Genomic DNA, 21,257 nt, shown 5'->3' on the forward strand with positions numbered 1-21,257 from the left:
CGTTATTTCCCAAGCTGCTGCTGTCCTGGACTTGTGTCCATTCACATTGGGTTTTGCGCCATAATATAAGGGGGTTATGTGTCCATCAACACTGGACTTTCAGTCATTTTTGTCTTTGGGCATGTGTCTATTTACACTGGCTTTTGTACAGGGCTGTAAAATGGAATATGTCTACTTACACATCCATAAAACAAACAGCATCAGAACTACTAGACCTAAATTCCTAAATTTTGTTTGCAACATAAATACGACAAGTTGGAGAGACAGATAGGTATCTCAGAGAATTCCCTTTCTCTGGAACAGGCTCCCCATCCACGTGAAACAAAGTCTCCTCCTAACCCTATTTAAGCATAACTTGGACCATTGGATGGGAAATCAAAAATTCACCCCTGGTCTTGCACCCATGTCTTTGATGGACAGAAGCAGTCAGTAAATCATGCAGTAACCAACAATCACTCCTGTATAAAGTCTACAACATACAACTTGCGGGACACATTTGGGTTGAATGGCTAGGATTATAGGTTCATAGGTTCATAGGTTTATACTAGGCTATCTGCCCTAAGGCATTTATAAGCCTAGCCCAAATTATTGTGGCTTACGCCAATAAAAATAAAAAAAATTGGTTTGTTGTGCCTCTGTCAGCAGTGACACAGCAGTGACAGTAGAGATGATCCTCTGGGGTAACCATCCATCTCCCATCCACAGGTCTAGATTTAGATTTTCCTGGAACAGGGTGCTCCGGGCTCTTTATTCTCACATGGACGAGTCTTTGAGTCTCTGGAGTCTCTCTCTGATAATACTATCTCCCTCCTCCTATCCTATTATATATATATATGCTGATGTGCTTTTGGTGGTGGTGGATTTTGTGGGTTTGGTTTTTGATTTGGAGGTGTTGGACATGGCCTTGTATGTCAGGCACATGTCACCAGTATGTCAGCACTGTGTAGCACTGAGTAGAGCTGGTGACTGAATGGAGTCTGGCAGCATGGGCAGAGCAGCATATGACAGATTTTGTTTGGTGAGGTTTTTTTGGGGTGGAACTTTTGGGGTCTCTCAATTGCTGCAGATAATGGGATGAATACATCGAATGGGGCATTATTTGATAAGGTTGGAGTGATATAGACAAGAGTACAGGGAGAGATCTGGGAACAAATGACTGATCCTATGCGGCAATGTAGAAGGTCTTTCTAACCACTTTTTAGCAACCACTTTGTCAATGTGAGTGTCAAAAGAAAGGCCACTGTCAACCTGAGTCCCACTGTCTACCTGGCTCTTCTGTGATAACCCTATATGTGGCCCTTGGATAGCCACCTATTGTAAGTGTTTTTTCGGTGAATTTATACATTTTTTTTTGGCACATGGCAGGCCATGGCTCCATGGCCAGCTATCTGTTTCCTGAAGGATATTATAAAGGCCGTAGTGGTCATTAGCCTAGTATACACCTATGAAAATAGGGATTTCTGCCATGCTGCAATGAGGCATCTAGGGTGGTATAGTGGCACAGAGGGTAGCATTGTCACCTCACAGCAGGAGGAACTGTGGTTCAATTTTTGACTGGGATACCTTCTGTGTGTGGAATCTGCATGTCCTCTCTATGTTCACATGGGTTGTCTCCTGGTGCTCTGGTTTCCTCCCACACTGAAAAGGCATGCCACAGATTGAATACACTAAACTGGCCACATGTTTGAGTGTGTGTGTGTGTGTGTGTGTGTGTGTGTGTGTGTGTGTGTGTGTGTGTGTGTGTGTGTGTATGTGTGTGGTACGGAAGAACCACAATGACAGGGCTAGCCACCTGGCAGCGTAGACATTGGCTCTAGATTGTTTATGTTGATGTGACACCCCTGAACCCATGCTCACAAAAAGGAAAAAAGGGGTTGTGGATGGATAGATAAAGTGAGGCATGTGGCCATTTACATGGGGTTTTGTGCAATGTTACCAAATGGTGGACAAGATGCCCCTTTACATATGGTTTGAGTCATTCAGTAGGGGTCATGTGCCCACTTATACTGTTTTTTTGCCATGGGGTTTTGGGATATGTGTCCATTTACACTGGAGTTTGTATCATGCTGTACTTGGGCATATGTCTCTCTACATGGGGTCTGTATCCTTTATATGCTGTCTTAATCGATGCTGTGCTGAGGCATGAGCCTATTTTCAACGCATTTCATGCCCTGCAGTAGATCATTTGTCCATTCATATGCCATTTATATATGATTTTCTGTCATGCTGAAGTGGGTCATGTGTCCATTTATAGAGGTTAGGTAACCTGGTGTAATGGGGAATGTGTTCATTTACACCGAGTTTTGTGCCATGCTGTAGGGAGGTATATCTCTATTAATATTACATTTTTGCACTATGCTGTTTTGGTGCAGGGGAAGGCAGCAACTCTATTTGGGAATGTCTGGAGCAAACAGAAGCAGACAGCAAGGGAAAGAAAATAACAATGGTCAGACACCTCAGGGAGTCCAGTGTACCTTTGTGTCAAGTAGCACTGAGCTGAGGGCACTACGAGTGGAAGAAAGGAATGGCCATGACAAAAGGCAGAGTACAGCCACCAAATACAAACATGACAGAAAGAATGTTAACCTGAAATGGAACAACTTTCAGAAGACAGCAAATGCAAAGTGGCAACTGAACACAGAATAAATGCACTTAATACAGGAAAAACAAATCTATGAATACTGAATGAAAACCTAAACATTTAATACAGAAGTAAAGATGAGGTGCAGGGCAAATGAAGAAATGCATGATGAGAAAACGTTGTTAATCTGGTCTGGATACCGGATGGTGGTGGCAAAAAATTAGAAGACAGACACATGGAGCATGCAGGAGAACACAGCAGCTAGATGAAGCTGAAAAAGAAAGAATGTAGTATGCACTGCTTACAAGAAAGAGAGACAGAGATTTAGAGATTTTGCTCTGCTCCAACATTAATTGAAGTCTATACCACACAGGAACACAGCTTGACAACCACATCCATTTACAGAAACTTAAAAAATTCTCTCACAGCTATCAGGCATTCAAATACCCTGCAAGTAAAATGTCACCCATCTCAATTTTATTTTTGTGTGTTTTACTTTCAGATAATCTGGGAACCACTAATTGAATAGCAGACAGGCTGTTCCTTTTCATAATGAAAATAGCAGACTGGATTCCTGGGTAAGTAGTTAGTCACATTACCACTTTAACAGGTTTGTTGTGCCCAAGTGATCTTTGTTGTATGAGAGCCCCACACAGTTTTAGCCACAGCACACTGAAATGCATACAGTTTATTACAAAAAAGCTGTGAGACTTCCTTATAGGCAGAAGTACACAAATGCAAACACTCAATATAGAGCCAAAAAAATAAAAAAGCTACTTGAGAGGAAATACAACCACAGTTCAGCACACAGGATATGATGATGTAGTTTTGAAAAAAGGTTTAATTCAGATGACTGCATGATACATCAAAGGATATTTAGAGGGAGAGGTGAATCAAACATTATCATAATTATCACTACAAAACACTAAGAAGTTTGACAGAAGTATAGTCCTGTGCCAGACAATTAGTCTAAACAGATACATTTTAAAATGTAACTCAGACATGTTGCAGTGGGATTTTCAGTTCTGTAATCCATTAGTACATTGAGATAAGTGTCTTTCAGGATATATGTTATGAGCTGGAATAGATAAGATGGAAAATATAAAAGTAACCAAAGTTAGCTGATGTACTCCATTCTGTCAGACCAACTTGAATTTAAGCTCACCTCACACTCAGATGTTTTGGCACTGGTAACTAACACACGGAAAAGAAACTGTTCCATAGGAAACTACAGAACTTGTTCTGAAAGTCATTTCCTTGCTTGTTTATTTGTTCATTTATTTTACTATATTTTCGGTAAGTAGGCAGGAACAAGGGGCCTTTTTCAGCTATGAACTGTTACACTCCAGCATGAAAAACAAAATCTATACAAGCCAGTATGGAATCCAGGAGGGGAGCAGCCATTGAGCCCATACCATTCAACTGCTGTGATTTTGACCCTCAGATTTACCCCTGTTCCTCCTTAAATTACTGAGCTTCTCATAAAGTCAGACCTGGTTCCGGGGACACAGCCTTATTAATTAAATAGACTAACAACCTTATGAAATAAGTAAACTTGGTCTACACAAACAATTTCTCATCACTTGCTATATAGGACCTGGTATAAGAACTTGTGTTATGAGCATTAAGAAAACTCACCTCGTTCTGACTCTGCTATAATTTTTAATGGTCAGTTTGCTATGATTTTTAATGTTTGCATGCTAAGAGTTATGGCTGAACCACACAAGAAGACTGCTGTCTGTGGATAAAGCTTTGCTGATGGCTGCACTTGTTTGGGGAAATAGCTTTTGGGATGTTTTTAGTATAATGAAAAGTGCAGCAATAAGTCAGTGAATGAGACAGGATCATGGTTACATTGAGTCTGGGTAATAAAAAGTGAGTGATGCCTAAGTAAATGGTAGTGGAGAAGACAGCCCTGAGATCAAATTTAGGTGAAGTGCGAAAGGAGGTGGGCCATTTCGCAGAAGGTAGGTTTGTTGCTGGGAGTACAGGCCAACAAAATTAGAAGAGTACACAATGCAAGTAGACATTTAGAGTAAAGGAATAAAGTGGAGTGTTGAGGATATCACAGCAAAGTGTAAAGATTTGGAAGGCAGAAGCAACACAGAAAATATCCATGTCACTAGGTTGATGGAAGGAGTACAGCGTGAGTGCTAAAATCCTACTGTCTTCGTGGAATATTGGACTAAAGAACAAACTGCACCACCATTGCACTTTTGTCATTTACAAACAGAATTAACAACCACAGGAATAATGTAAGCATGTATCCTCTATCTTTTTAGACTTATCAAAAGCTTTTGATATGGTGGATCTCGACAAACTCCTATATGCCTCCTCTGACATGGCTTTATCACATTCATCTCTTACCTGGTTCCAGAGCTACATAACTGGAAGAGAACAAGCAGTACATTGCCACCAAAGTCTATCTCCCCTACTTCCAGTCACCCTAGGAGTTCCCCAAGGGTCTATTCTTGGCCTACTGCATTTCTCCATATTTATAAATAATCTCTATACCACAGCCCCTTCTGCAACAATTATCCAATATGCTGATGATTCTACAGTAATATGTGCTGGCAATAACCTTCAAGAGCTACAAGCACTCACTCAATCATCCTTTCCCAAAACAGAGTCCTGGCTAACAAACTCCCGTTTAATATTAAACCCCAATAAAACAAAACTCATGCTATTCCATCCCAATAAAGCTACTATATCCACAAGATCTTTTTACATGGGTGTGGAAATAGACACCAATATGAGATTTGACATCCACATCTCTCAATCAATTAAAAAAGTCCACAAAAAATGATGTACACTACATAGGAACAAGCAGTATCTCACAAAAAATGCAAGAATTGCTATTGCCCAAACTCATTGACCTCAATTATGCATTACCTATCCTTATTAACCTTAGGGAAACTGAACTGCAAAATTAGAATCCTGTTACAATAAGATAGGTATGCAGCACACCCTAGTTTCAGATCTCACCATTGCTCTGCTCCAAAGAAATTAAACTAGTTAGAACTTCTCCAACTTTTACATCTGTCCCAGCTTAACATGGCTTACAAAATGTTTTATCATTCTGCAAAAAAAAAAAAAAAATCAGTCCAAGGCCTTTTAGAGCCTTATCCCTGTAGTAGAGTACTGCATCCTAACAACAAGCCCCTCTTATGGATCTCAACAGCACACACTAGTGCTGGAGAATCCACCTATTCTCATTATATTGCCAAGATCTGGAATTTTCTACCTGTTAACATCACATCTAACACCTCCATAACCAAATTTAAACAAACGCTAAAAACACACCCCTCCAGTAAATGGCTCTGTCCTTGCTGTACCCCAGACGAAGAATTTACCACTCCTCTTAGATTATCTTTCTTCTTACTAACTCTACTATCCTTTAACCGTTGATCATGTATTTGTTACTATTAACTCATACATATCCACTCAAATGGGAACTCTCCAAACCTTCAAAAATTTGTATAAATACAACTCAATGTTATTTTATATCTCCTTTCATGTTAACCACCTCTATCCAGTTGTACCTTTATTAGTACATATGTGTTGCTATTCAGCTATGTAAATTTATATTCTATGTACAGTTGTTTATCTTTTACCTATCTGCCTCATGTATGGTACTACTTGTAATCTTTTTTTATGTTGAGTATCTTTTGAAATACTTGTTATTTATTTATTTTTTTTCTGTGTAGAGCTTTTCTCCCTGGGACTCTGCTGAAAATGGACATGTTGTCCAGTCAGACTATCCCAGTAATCAAATGTAAAATAAATAGAATACAATAAATAAACTGCAGAAGATTTGTATTTGTACTGTCATGGCTGGTAATCAGAAGCACCTATAACTGAAACTACACAGTTAAAGACTGATTACTGTGGCAAGGGATAATAACAAAAGGTTTCACTAGGGTTAGCACATATGTTAACAGGTTGAAGATTCTGCTCCAAACATGTTTGACAAAAGTAAATGGTGTCCACAATGTTGAACATACAAAAAGAAAGTGTGGCTATGAAAATGGTGGATGTGGCTCTACAAGACTTGCATGAAAGAGGCAGGTCTTTTGGGCCACTGCACTACTGCATACGATTCACATTTATACAAAAGTTACAGGAAGAAAGTAAAAATGGTGGTCGTTTGAATTCCACTTCAATGCAGTCAATGGAAACAGATGACCAGAAATGGTGACAGATGACTTTATAACCGATGAAGAGGCAGGAGACAGTGGAGTAACCCCCAGCAATGAGGTGGGGTGAGATGGTGACCAGAAAGGATGCAGTATTAAATCCAAATGGTGTTATACTTCATGTGTTCTTATATTTGTGTTAAGTAGGCAAAGTTGTTAGATGAGGAAGGCCAGATGTGGTATTAATGGATGTACAAAAAAATACAGTATAAACTGTGAAGTATGTGATATGACAAGTCATGGGAGTTTGACAGTGGTTTAGCTTAGGATATTGATTAATGAGGGAAAAGTCAGTCAGTGCTGTGTAACAATTAGGCAAGAGTATGCATGCTCCCCAAAGGATGAGAATGGTTTTGAGCATTTTTGGAACAGTTTTGGAAGTAAGAGAAGCATATAGGTGACCAGCAAAGGAGGAATGAGGAGGCTTCCAGTCTTTAAAAGAAATACTGCAATCACGGGCTAGGCTCAAAGACTCAATTACTATGAAAACAAAGATGTTAGGATAAGTAGGAATCATGAAAAATAGAGAATGGGGTGGTGTCTTTAATGACATGGAAAAAGCTACTGATGAAACAATATGCACATTTCTAGGCAGATGAGAGTTGGTGTTGAGATGTGGCAGCTACTGTTCTGTAGTTTAGGACTAGAAGGAAGAACTGGGACTTGAAGAAGAATATTATGAAGTTGGAGTGAGCTCGGGGCAGTGAAAGTTGGGAGATGTTATAAGAAATGCAAGGATGGCAAAGCCCTTTTAGTTTAAAGAATTTGAAGAAATAGTAGATAAGTCTGGTCTAGGAAGGGGTAATTGGCTTTTCTATGGAAGGTTAATAAAATTAAACAGTACTTGCGTATTATTGCAACCACATGTCTGACCTGTCAACATTCTTCGTTTGATGCAGGAATGAGTCATTCAATTTATGCGGATGTTGCCAGGTTAAATAAGTAACTGTCTGTTACATTGAGGTCTGACTATATCATGATTGTAAAGAAACTGAAACGATTGACTTTCCCAGACAAAGCAGGAATGTATATGGTGGCCCGATTGTAAATGCTTCCTTTCTGTCAGTTGTCATGAAGTGCGAAGGAGTATTACATAAACGTGCATTTCCGCTGGTATTTGTATTCACTTATTTTTGTAAACTTTCTATATAAAATGTGGGCTTCTTTTCATAAAAACAGGAAACAGCCTTCGTGTGTAAGTGACAATACAGACAGCTTTGTCCCAGCAAAGTCTTTGGACAGTGCTCCTTCTCCCGCTTAGCTCAGTCCCCGTAGCTGTTGTAACCCCTGCTTACTTTTTGGAACTGTGCACTTCAGTTTCAAAACTGTACACCATTCTGAGAGGGAGACACAATGTCCTCAGCCCCATGTCATTCTTGAAAAAGTGAAAGGTCACCTTCCCTATTTCAAAACACTGTAACCAGTGTGACTCTCCCATCTGGCTCAGTGATGACTTTCATGAAGTAATAGCATTTCATGGCAAATTACATGAAATGGCTGTCCTGGCTGCAGGAAGAGCCACTCATTCTCCGTGTCCAGAAATGTTATTTTTCTGCCTCCTATTGTTTATCTGTGTCTGTCTCTGTCAGTAAGCCCTGCTGTCATTTCCTCATGTAGTTTGGGAGGTGCTGTGAAGTGGATGACCAAGAAGTTGCAACCATGGCCCGATGTGCAAAGTGGTTGCAATAATGCGTAAGTGTGAAGGCTGGTAGAGATAGGTGAAGCCTGCCAGCCTAGTCAAATAGAATTTGGTACATAATTCTGTCATTTGTAAATATAAATGATGAAATACAGGCTTGTTTTCTTAAATGAAAGAATATGCTGTGAAATGAACTTCAAAAAAATGTAACATTGCCCTAAGCTGTAAAGAAAGCTAAGACAAGCATTTCATGTCTGTCCTTTGAAGTTAGAATTACTTCATGTCTGTCCTTTGAAGTTAAATATTCAAAGTCATTCCATCTGGGCTAGCACATTCTTAGTATGGTTTTAACCAAGAGTTATATTGCTAGATTTAAACATGCAAATGTATTTTTACTGCTCTGGTTTCTGCCTAGGTGTAAAAGAATGTAGATGCAGTTTCTCTTGGCCTGGGAACCCCAGGAAGTTGTGAAGAATGATGTAATGTTTATCAGAACTGCAATTTCAATTTAAACAGAGAGAATCAGAAGGCATTAAGCATTTTTGTCTTGACCATCCAACTCACAGCACTGTCTTGCTCATATGAAAGTTATCTTAGACTTGTGTTTTCATTTAGAAATAGCTAGGAACTAGAAAGATTAGACTGTTTTTCTGTGATGTCAGAACTTTACTACTTTGTTATTTTAAGTATTTCTCATTGATCTCTGAACTCTTGACTAGCTGTGTAATAGAAAGTATTGTCTTGTGTTTTTAATTATTTATTATTAAATATTTTAAACCCTTTTAACTATGGCTAATTTGTGTAGAGATAAGTTAAGCTCTAAGAGTACCTTGCATATATATAAGGATCCTGCATCAAGTCACTCTAATAAGCCTTGACTGTTTAGTCATACTACCAACTGGATAATAATATTGAGCAGTAGTAATTGGACACCCTTTTAAGGGCCTTTGAGTAGCTGATAAGTATTAGTGGGTGGTGGCAAGTGGAACTACCATATAGTCTGGGAGAAAGGGGCATAGCTGGAGAAACTGTGACAGCCTTCCCCAGGAGTGTCTGTGTGGTTGTATAAATTCTTCTGAAAGTGCATGTGTGTGTGTGCGTGTGTGTGTGTGTGTGTGTGTGTGTGTGTGTGTGTGTGTGTGTGTGTGTGTGTGTGTGTGTGTGTGTGTCAGCTACTTGGGCAGGGACATAAAGCACTGGTTGGACAGAGAGGGTGCTAGAGGTTTTAGCTTGCCCACTAAGCTGAGATCTGGACCCTATAGCTGTGCCAGTGAGGAGTCTTATTGGGGACCTGGAGAGCAAGGGAGTGACCAGCCCCAGACTGACTGTGATCTCTGTGTGCCCCGGACTGACTGTGATCTCTGTGTGCTCTTAAAAGAAACTGCACTTTACTGTGTGTATTTGTTATCCTTTCCTCATATATGAAACACCCTCTCTGGTGTTAGTGATGAGGATTAAGGCTCCTTGACTGCTGGGCCAGGGCACGGGCATCACATTTGTGGTGACAGTAGTTGGGATATCCACATCACATTTGTGTTTGGTAGCTGTGGGATAGCCACATCACATATTAATTAGTTGGCAAATACTAACTGATTCATAGTGGTGTGGGTAGAGTGAATCCTGTAGCTTGTGTACAGTAAGCTTTAAAGGTGTTTTGTACTCTAAAGCAGCCACACAGTGAATACTCAAAGTTCAGATCACAACTGTTTTATTTATTTTGTTAGCTTAGTTAGTCAGGGTGAGCAGGCAGCATGTCAGCAGAGGAGTAGGGAAAGCTGACAAGGAGCCAGCTGGCAGAGATGTGCCAGGCTACGGGACTGGTGCATGGAAACCTGACTAAGGCAGACCTGATTGCAGCCTTGGTTACAGCTGCATTAGAAAACAGCAACCAGGAGGACAATCAGACTGGCAGTAGAGATATAATACCCTCAGAGAATGGACAGCTCAACTTTTCTGCAGTGGACTGAAAAATCCAGCTGGAGCTAAAGAGACTTGAGTTGGAGGCCAGGCATGTGGAATTAGAAGCAGCTGAGAGACTGAGGCGTCTAGAGAGTGAGGAGAATGAGAAACTGCTACACCTGGAGGCTGAGGAAAAAAGGAAGCAGAGGCAGTATGAGAAGGAGATGCTGACTCTTCACCAGAGTCATGGAGGTAATGGAGAAGGGAGTAAATGGACCCCAGAAGCACAAAATGTCAGTAAATTTCTTCCACAGTTTACAGAGAGGAGATAATTTTGATAGTTTCATTCATATGTTTGAGAGGGTATGTAAACAGTATGAAGTTGACCAAGGGCTCTGGGTACAGTTCCTGACTCCATGGTAAAGCTGTAACTGTATTATCTAAAATGTCTGATATTGCATGTTTTGATTATACTGCTGTAAAATATTGTCTATTAGAGTTTTTAAGCTAACAACTGAAACGTATAGGAAAAAGTTTTGTGAGCATAGACGCAAGGCAGATGAAAGTGTGTGTGAATATGTTGCTGAACTGAGCACTTATTTCCATAGGTGGGTGAGTGGATGTCAGGTCACCACTTTGGAAGGGCTGGCAGACCTTTTGGTGAGGGAACAAGCCCTTAGCACTTTGCCTGAGGACATGAGGATCCGGTTAGCTAATAGACAATGTGCTACTTCAGATGAGTTGGGGAAGAAGGGAGACCTATATCTGGCAAGCAGGGCAGCCCTGCACAGGAAAGGGACCCACAGTACTGCTCATGGGTCTAAAGGAACCCATGGTGGGCAGCACAGACTGCCCCAACAGAATCTGCCAGTAGCGGGGGAAGGCACTAGTCCAGGTACACATCCAGGAGCTAGTGTTAAATGTTTTGAATGCAACCAGTGGGGCCATGTGGCATACAGATGTCCACAGAGGCAAGATGGGGAACAAAAGGTGAGGGAGCCAGTAAGTGGGAAAGACAAAATGCCAATAGTAGGTTGTCGTGAGACAACAGGGTACTAAACTACCATCCTGCAGATGTCCTGAGAGGGAAGGATTTGGATGAGGCAGTGCCATGTGCTTATACAGTTACACTCAGTGAGGCTAGGAGACAAGCATGTGGATTTGGTAGCCTGGGAGAAACCCAGACAGACTGCATACTTGCAGCCAGGACTGGTGAACTGGTTACTTCAGGGAGGGAGCTACCCAGCAGCAGTGAGATTGAATGTGAGCCACAGCTGCTTGTGGGTACTGATGTTCCCTTGTACAAAGTGACTGCAAAGGTAGATGCGAGTAGTAGTACCCAGGCTGACAGTGAAGCACCACTGTCAGAGGATGCCAGACTTCCTGTAGAAGGGGAGCTGGGAAGGGTTACAAAGAGAGAGTTGAGAAAGGCTCAGCTCTCAGACCCTACATTGCAAGGAGTGAGACAGGTAGCTAGGGAGGCATCTGATTCTCAAGGAAAGGGGGAATCTGTATACTGGGACAAAGGGTTATTATACAGAGAGTGGACCCCTGAGGGAGGGCTAGAAGGCGAGAGAGTACAGCATTTGGTAGTGCCTAGAGCCTACCATCTGGTGCTTCTAGCCATAACCCATGATATTCCCTTTGCAGGTCATATGGGCATAAAACGTACAAAGAGGCATATTATGCAGAACTTATATTGGCCTGGAATTTCCAGAGATGTAACAGGGTACTGCAGTACCTGTGAGCAGTGCCAAAAGGTAGGCAGGGCAGGAGACTTTGATGCCTTTGCCTATGACTGAGGAGCCATTTCAGAAGGTAGCTATGGATATTGTGGGTCCTTTGAGTACCCCAAGTTCCGAGGGAAAAAGTATATCCTAGTGGATTATGCTACATGATACCCTGATGCAGTGGCTTTGTCCTCCATTGAGGCAGAGAAAGTGGCAAATGCTTTGTTAGAGATTTTCAAAGAAATACTGACTGACAGAGGTGCCAATTTCATGTCAGACCTGCTGGCTTGTCTGTGGAAGTCCTGTGGGGTGAAGCACATGAAGACCACCCCCTACCATCCCCAGACTAATGTTCTTGTTGAGAGGTTAAACTCTACAATCAGGTCCATGCTACGGGCATTTGCAGGTCAGTTTAAGAGGGAGTAAGACAAATATTTGCCCCATCTGTTGTTTGCTTACAGAGAAGTTCCCCAGGAATCCACAGGTTTTTCACCCTTTGAGTTGCTGTATGGGCATAGGGTGAGGGGACCTCTAGATTTAATTTGAGATGAGTAGGAAGGTGAGTGCGAGTCTTACAAGGAGTCTGTTGTGACACACGTCCTAAACCTCAGGACAAGGCTCTGGGAACTAATGGGCTTGGCCCAGAAGAACCTGGCAGAAGCCCAACAACAGAAAAAGGTGTGGTATGACAGGAATGCTCGAGCTAGAGAGTATGCTGTAGGGCAGCAGATAATGGTTCTCATTCCTGTCATACACAACAAGCTGCAAGCAGCTTGAGAGGGTCCCCTACAAGGTGGTAAGAAAGTTAAAGTGATGTTAACTACATGGTGGAACTGCTAGGCAGAAGGCAGGGGCACAAATTGTACCATGTTAACATGACCTTACCCTGATAGGGAGGTCATTGTGCTGAACATTTGCAGTGGATTGCAGAAGGAGTCTGAGGGAGATCTGGGGACTGATCTCCTCAGTGAGGCTCGGGCTGACACCTCAGTGGATGGGGTACCAATGTCCCAGCAGCTATCTCCTACCCAGGTTTGAGAAATCTGAGCAGTGTTGCAGGAATTTTGGGACATGTTCACTGGGAAACCAGGGTGCACCCACCTGGGGCAGCACCAGATGGATACAGGCTTTCAAAGGGTTATTAGGCAGGCCCCTTATACAGTGCCTGAGAGAATCAAACAGACTCTGAGGGAGGAGGTACAGGAGATGTTGGAACTAGGGGTGATTCAAGAGTCCAACAGTCCCTGGGGCTCCCCAGTGGTGCTGGTGCCAAAGAAGGATGTCAGCACCAGGTTCTGTGTGGACTACAGGAAATTAAATAGTCACACAGAGTCAGATGCTTACCCCATGCCTAGGACAGATGAGGCCCTAGAGCAGCTGGCTGGTGCTATGTATCTTACAACCATTGATCTTACCAAGGGTTACTGGCAGGTGCCCTTGACTCCCAATGCTAGAGAGGAGTCAGCTTTTGTGACTTCTTTTGGCTTGTGTGAGTCCACGAGATGGCCTTTGGGATGAAAAATGCCCCAGCGACTTTCCAGAGGCTGGTATATAATATCCTAGCAGGAGCAGGAGGGTTTGCCCTTGCTAACCTAGATGATACTGCCATCTACAGCCATTCCTAGCCAGAGCACCTTCAGCATGTTACGGAATTGCTAGGCAGACTACAGAGGGCAGGGTTGACCATTAAGCTGAGCAAATGTCAGGTGGGTATGGCGAAGGTCTCCTACCTAAGACATAGATTAGGGAGTGGTAAGATAAGGCCAGAACCTGCCAACATGGAAGCCATTCAGGTATGGCCTGCACCTGTTACTAAAAAGCAGGTGAGGGCATTTTAAGGACAGCAGGGTACTACAGAAAGTTCATCCCCAGTTATACTACCATAGCTGCTCCCCTCTCAGACCTAACAAGGAAGAACAGGCCAGATAAGGTAGTGTGGACCCCAGCATGGCAGCAGGCATTCCAGAAGCTTAAAGAAGCTTTGGGAGCCCCCCCCCCCTGTGCCAGTACAGATTACAGCAAATAAGTTGTTGTGCAGGTGGATGCTTCAAACCATGGGGTAGGGGCTGTACTTAGCCTGATTTCTTCAGAGGGAGAAGAGCACCCAGTGGTTTATCTCAATCATAGGCTCCAACCCAGGGAGGAATGCTATGCACCTGTAGAAAAGGAATGTCTAGCCACAGTGTGGGCATTGCAGAAACTTCAGCCTTACCTGTATGGAAGAAAATTCACTGTTATGACAGATCATAACCCCCTAATATGGTTAAACAGAGCCAGCCAGCAAAATACCAAGTTGCTAAGATGGAGCCTAGGGTTGTAAGTATATGATATGTCAGTGCAGGAAAGCAGTGGGAGTAGCAATGCCAATGCAGATGGGCTCCCAAGACAGGGGATGGGGTAGGTATATTCAGATCGACCTCACCCTCTCAAGCAGCATTTCTCAAGGGTCACTTGAAAAACTAGCTTGAGTTCTCTGGGGGGGGGGGTGAAGACTGGTAGAGATGGATGAAGGCTGCCAGCCTAGTCATATAGAATTTGGTACATAATTCTGTCATTTGTAAATATGAATGTTGAAATACAGGCTTGTTTTCTTAGATGAAAGAATATGCTGTGAAATGTTGAACTTCAAAAAAATGTACAACATTGCCCTCTGCTGTAAAGAAAGCTAAGACAAGCATTTCAAGTATGTCCTTTGAAGTTAGACTTATTTCATGTCTGCCCTTTGTAGTTAAAGATTCAGAGTCATTCCGTCTGGGCTAGCACATTCTATTGTTTTAACCAAGAGTTAAATTGCTAGGGTTGGGAGGGTGGCCTAATGGTTAAGGTGTTTGCCTTACAAACACAAGGTGCAGGGTTTGAATATCACAAGGGATAATTGGCTAGGCTTAAAATGGCTTGCAAGGGCAGTTAGCTTAGTACTAATCTATGAATCTATAAAAAAACATTCAAATGCATTTTTATTGCTCTGGTTTCTGCCGAGGTGTAAAAGAGTATACATGCAGTTTCTGTTGGCATGGGAACCATAGGAAGTTGTGAAAAATTATGTAATGTTTATCAGAACTACAATTTCAATTTAAACAGACGGACTCAGAAGGCATTAAGCATTTTTGTCTTGACCATCTAACTCACAGCACTGTCTTGCTCATATGTAAGTTATCTTAGACTTGTGTTTTCTTTTAGAAATAGCTAGGAACTAGAAAGATTAGACTAACTGTTTTTCTGTGATGTCAGAACTTTACTACTTTGTTATTTTAAGTATTTCTCTGTGATCTCTGAACTCTTGACTAGCACTGTGTAGTAGAAAGTATTGTCTTGTGTTTTTAATTATTTATTATTAAATATTTGTAAACCCTTTTAACTGTGGCTGTTTTATACAGAGATAAGTTAAGCTCTAAGAGTACATTGCATGTATATAAGGATCCTGTACCAAGTCACTCTAATAAGCCTTGATTGCTTAGTCATACTACCAATTGGATAATAATATTGCACAGTAATAACTGGACCCTTTTAAGGGCCTTAGAGTAGCTGATAAGTATTAGTGGGTGGTGGCGAGTGGAACTACCGTACAGTCTGGGAGAAAGGGGCACAACTGGAGAATCTGTGACAGCCTTCCCCAGGAGTGTCTGTGTGGTTGTATAAATTCTTCTCAAAGTGCGTGTCTGTGTGTGTGTGTGTGTGTGTGTTTGTGTGTGTGTATGTGTCAGCTACTTGAGCAGGGACACAAAGCACTGGCTGGACAGAGAGGGTGCTAGAGGTTTTAGCTTGCCCACTAAGCTGAGATCTGGACCCTATAGCTGTGCCAGTGGGGAGTCTTATTGAGGACCTGGAGTGCAAGGCAGAGACCAGCCCCAGACTGACTGTGACCTGTGTGCTCTTAAGGGAAATTGCATTTTACTGTGTGTATTTGTTATCATTTCCTCATATATGAGAAGCCCTCTCTGCTGTTAGTGGTGAGGATTGAGGCTCCTTGATTGCTGGGCCAGGGCACAGGCATCACAGTAAGTACCAATTAAATTGACCCAAACAATAGTATGAAAGCATGGCAAACAACAGAATAGACTGGAGAAAGGAAAGGACATATGAGGATGGTGTATGGGGAAGAAAGGTAGAATATGAATGATTTATCTACATCTTTGGAAGAGCCAGAAGCAGAAGAACCAAAGAAGAGATGGATAAAAAGAAAGCAAGTATCAGAATGAAGATTTTAATAAGAAGTTTCACAGCTTTCTATAAAAAAAAAATTCCATCTCTGCTCCAGAGGATGCCCACTGAAGGTTTCTTGCATTGGTAGTACAGAATACCAGTGAAGGTGAAAAAAAAGGATGGTAGTCTCATGACAACGTGGTGTGTGCAGAGAGAGACACAGCAGCTTCATGTACAGAAGTCCAGAAAGCATTGGATAAGGCCCTCGACAGTTAAAAGATGGTTTATGGAAAATAAGGGAGAGGACTTGGACCTTCTCCTTATGGGGTACAGAGACTGTAGGTAAACAGTGGCCATAATATTAGAGAACAGGATTGTTTTAATAGCAGCAGGGGTTAGACAGCTAAGGGATGAAAAGTTGGTGCAAAAGAACTATATGGACTGTAACAAATGATGATCTGGCTGAAGATCTGGCTGACAAAGGTATGGTTAGGCTAAAGGCAACAGGCAACATGAAAGAGATTTGTTGACCAGATTAGTCCCACTAGGCCAGTGGCCTGCGGATACCTGAGGTGATACACAAACTGACAAGGGGAAATCTAACCAGGACACCAGGGAACGTCACTTTTTTTGGTAAGTCTCACAGAATCTTTTACATACACCAACACCAACACCAATTCAGGTAGATAAGGCCTAAGTTTGACATCCCATCAGAAGGATAGCACACTCAGGAATGAATCAACCCCCCCCCCCCCAATGGTGTACTGCAGTGTCAGAATCTGTGGTGGGAAGAGAATCCACAGCTTTCTGATCTTCCCTCACAAAAGGTGAGCGTGCTACTTGTTGAGTTACTGACACTGACTGAAATAGCAAGCAGATGGATTGCCAATACAGCAGAAAAAGGATGATGAACATGTTAGGTCAAAATATGACAGAAATATTGAAATAGTATAGAAAAACAACAAAAATTACCATGTGGAGGTTGTACTTGTTAAACCGGAAAATGTGGTGTAATGAAAAACATATCATTGCATTATCAGAAATTAAAAAAATAATGAAATATTTTAAGGAAATACTGTTTTTATAATATTACTTTGTTGGAGTGAGTCTACAGGATGTTGCATAATTTACTGTGTAATTCTAATAAATATTAAAAAAGAAAAAATAATGTGCAGTCCGACCAACAATTTACTGAGTTTGATGAAATCCTTAAAAAAACAGTATAAAGACACAGATAGCATTTTACAGACTTTGCTACTACAAAAACACGCTGTTGGATTAATGAAGACAAGGCTACAGCTTAGCTATTACTTCTGGTACAATCTGATATGTTGGATAGTGCCAGCAACCACTGAACTAGTGTTGGCATTTACAAATAGACTTTTGCAGTATACTGGAAGCTATCCTTAAATTGATTTGAACAGGAAAAGAGTTCCATATCTTAAGAGCCCAACAGGGCAAAGATTTGGTGTAGCACCCAAAGAAGATTTTAGATAAAGATATGATCATGGTAAATTCATCACTATGGAGTTACGAAGTGACCTAGTGTATAGGTTTGGCATAAAGTGGGACATAAGTGCAGAGAGTGGTTATATTGCAGGATGGGATATATTAACGTTCCAGAAGATAACAAAGCCACAGACTGATTGGAGCAAATGTAGGTTTTCTTGAGAGGTACAGTGGTGCTCTAGCCTAGGAACAGAATGGACCATGAATCAGGCAATTTTATTCAGTTCTACCACATTCATCCCAGTACTTGAGAGAAGGCAGCAGTACTCCTTTACCCGGAGCTCCTTTGGCTTATAGTGAGCGCAAAAGTACATAACAGGTCCTTTAGTGCTTGCTGGCATATTCTCAATATGTGCTGTGATAGACAATTCAAAGTTGGATTAAAACATTTTTTGCATAATTGTTAACAGGTTCATGTAAAGTATTAGACAACTGAGGAAACATAAAATCCAAATTTAACTTATGTACATAAAGTCTCAAATCTATCAAAGTCTTAAGTAAATTTGCATAGCCTGAAGGCAAAATCCAGCTTTGAATTCTATATTAAAAATGTTTTTACATACATATGGACAAGATAATAGGACTCTCTTAGTTATTCTCTCTGGCAATTGTTCTTACAATTTGTCTAAGGAAGGTGTTAAAACATTAATTGAACGGCAGAATATGAACGAAGTCTGCTTTATGAAAGTGGACAAACATAACGGTCTAATTATTATGAATAACAAATACAAACAAATCATACTTGATATACTTAGTGTTGATACATTTTATCAACAAGTAGATTTATTATTTATTACTAATTCATATAAGAGATTAGATGATTTATTACATGAACTGACTGAGCTCATGTGTAGGTTTCAAAACCTATGCATTTTTGGTGGGTAATTATTCACATTTGGGAATTTTTGAATACTAAAGATTCATAAAAAATGTATATAATCTGCCTTTTAGGCCGTTATATCAGCCAAAGTTTCTAAAATGGAATCTATTGCATTATGGTTATATAAATATTTAAATCCAGTGGCACAAAAGATTCTTAGGACCTATTGGAACTTAGGCATTATATCATTAAGTAGTGATGAAACTTTGGTATTAACTCTTTACATCAGTAGGTTGTACTTGGTGATCCCACCAGACAGGAGGATTGAATGGACTAGATCATTTTTAAGTAATATGTCACCCAGTACAATGCAAGTGATTTTATTTGTTTATTAGAAATGTTTTCAAAATACATTTTTTTTGTTTTCATAGACAGTATTTCCATAAAAAGGCAGAGTAGGTATGGGTGCTGCTATGGCACCTGTTTCTGTGAATATAGTACTGGGGTAGTAGGAGATGTTTCTTTATACACACCCTCTATTTAATGTTTAATGTTACTTCTTATAAATGTTACATGGATGATCTTTTCCTTGTATGGAAAGGAAACAGAAATGAGTGTAATTAATTTTTGTTATTTCTGAGCTATAGCACTGATATTTTGAAATTTACTGTAGGTAGTTTGGGTCTAATGCTTAATTTTATAGACCTAAATATTATATTGGATGTGGAGAAGTGGATTTTTTTTTATATTATATGGGAAACCTATGTTTATTAATAACTATGTCCATTATAGCAGAACTCATCCCCTTAATACGAAAAAAAAATGTAGCAACAGGAGAATTTATTAAATTGTCAAAGACTATTTGAAGAAGATTTTTTTTTGAAAGAACTGCTTCTTAACAGAAGGTTTTGTGAATCTATTTTAGATACATTTATAGAAAAAGTGAAAGTAAACAGATTTAAAGTATTTAAACCCATTTTAAGTTGAGGTTGTCTGTCAACTAGAAATATTTTGCAACGAGACCATTCTTTTTCTATGGATATTAATATGTCTTTGGATAATAAAACTATCAAGCAAGTTTAAAAGGACAATTGGAAAATTATTATAGGTAATGGTGACCTTTTGATGCTGTAGGTTCAGAAAGTACAGTTGTGTACACTTACCATAAATGTAGATGTTAGAGTGTATTCACTGTTGCAGTCATTACATTTGGGTAATCTGCTGGCAGCTTGCCCGCAGTTGGCCTGAATTCCAAAGTCTTGGGTCCTGCGTTGGTTGCTGTCTCCTCTTCCATGACGTCAGGTCGTCAGGGGTATAAAACATGCAGCCGATGCCATTTTCTTTAGTTTTTCTTGCCCCCAATGTCAAGTACCCCCAAAAAATGTAGCAAAAAAAAAAAAATATATACATATATATATATATATATATATATATATGCATCAATATAAACTTTACCTTCATCTAGAAGCAAATACACCACATAGGTTGTAGAAGATAGAGAAGGAAAGATAAACTCCAAATCACAGGGGGATGGCAGGAGGGTAACCTGGACTGCAGCAGTGAATACACTCGAACATCTACATTTATGGTAAGTGTACACAACTGTACTATGTTCTTCATGTTTCACTGTTGCAGTCATTACATTTGGGTGGAATCCCAAAGCTATGGTTGGGAGGCTTGAGCTAAACAGCATTAAGAGCAGCTATAAGGCCCTGCAGAACTGCAGTGGCAAAGCCTGCCCTGGATTTAGAGTAGAGAGGCAAATAGTAATGCTTTCTAAATGTGTGCACAGAACTCCAAGTAACAGCCTCTAGAATGTCTTTGGTTGGTACTCCTCTAAGAAAGGCTGCTGAAGTAGCTGCAGCTCTGGTGGAATGAGACCTAACGCCCTTGGGCACAGGTTTACCGTGGTGTAAGTAGCAGAAACAGATGCAGTGGCTTATCCACTTTGAAATTGTCTGCTTTGAAATAGCCTTGCCTTCTGATCCTGCAGCATATGCCACCAGTAGTTGCTCAGCTTTTCTTAGAGCTTTAGTCCTGCTGAAGTAGAATCTTAGCTGTCTGTGTATGTCCAAGGAATGCAGAATTCTCTCCCCCTTCTTCTGCGGATTTGGATAAAAGGTTGGCAGATGAATTGTTTGATTAAGAGCCACACTGGAAACCACCTTAGGCATAAAAGTAGGGTTTGTCCTCAGAGACACCCTGTCTGGGTAAAATATGATAAAAGGCTCGACAGCCATGAGTTCCTGAAGCTCTGAAACTCTTCTTGCTGAAGTAATTGCTAGTAGCAGATCTGTTTTCCATAAGAACTTTATATCAGCAGTAGCAGCTGGTTCAAATGGAGGCAGGGTGAGCTTTTCCAACACATAATTGAGGTCCCATGCAGGCAATGGTGATCTTCTAGGATGCCTTAAATTTTTGGCTCCTCTAAGATACTGCTTTAGTAAAGGATGAGAAAAGATTGGTGGCTCTGTATTGTAATCAGCCCAAATGCCACAGCCATGGATTTTAATTGATGAGAAAGATAGGCCTTTGTCAAGCATCTCAGTTAAGCATTGCAATATCTGAGGAATACTTGGTTCTGCTGTATCAGTTCCTTGTGCTTGATTCCAAGCACAGAATCTCTTCCATTTGTCAGCATAAGATTTTCTAGTACTAGGCCTTCTGGCTTCCAAAATGACATCCATCACAGCTTTACTGAGAGGTGTTGTTTGTATGACTACGTGATCAGCCATGCTGC

General features: G+C 40.9%; 1 protein-coding gene across 5 annotated transcripts in view; it reads right to left on the minus strand.

The window, feature by feature from the left end:
* The window catches only part of ARHGEF25 (Rho guanine nucleotide exchange factor 25), a 1,549,554-nt gene that overhangs the window by 720,386 nt on the left and 807,911 nt on the right, over positions 1-21,257 (minus strand). The window lies entirely within an intron of this gene.

Source organism: Protopterus annectens, chromosome 9.part0 (assembly GCF_019279795.1).
Source record: "Protopterus annectens isolate FY-2018-M chromosome 9.part0, PAN1.0, whole genome shotgun sequence".
Classification (NCBI taxonomy): Eukaryota; Metazoa; Chordata; order Ceratodontiformes; family Protopteridae; genus Protopterus; species Protopterus annectens.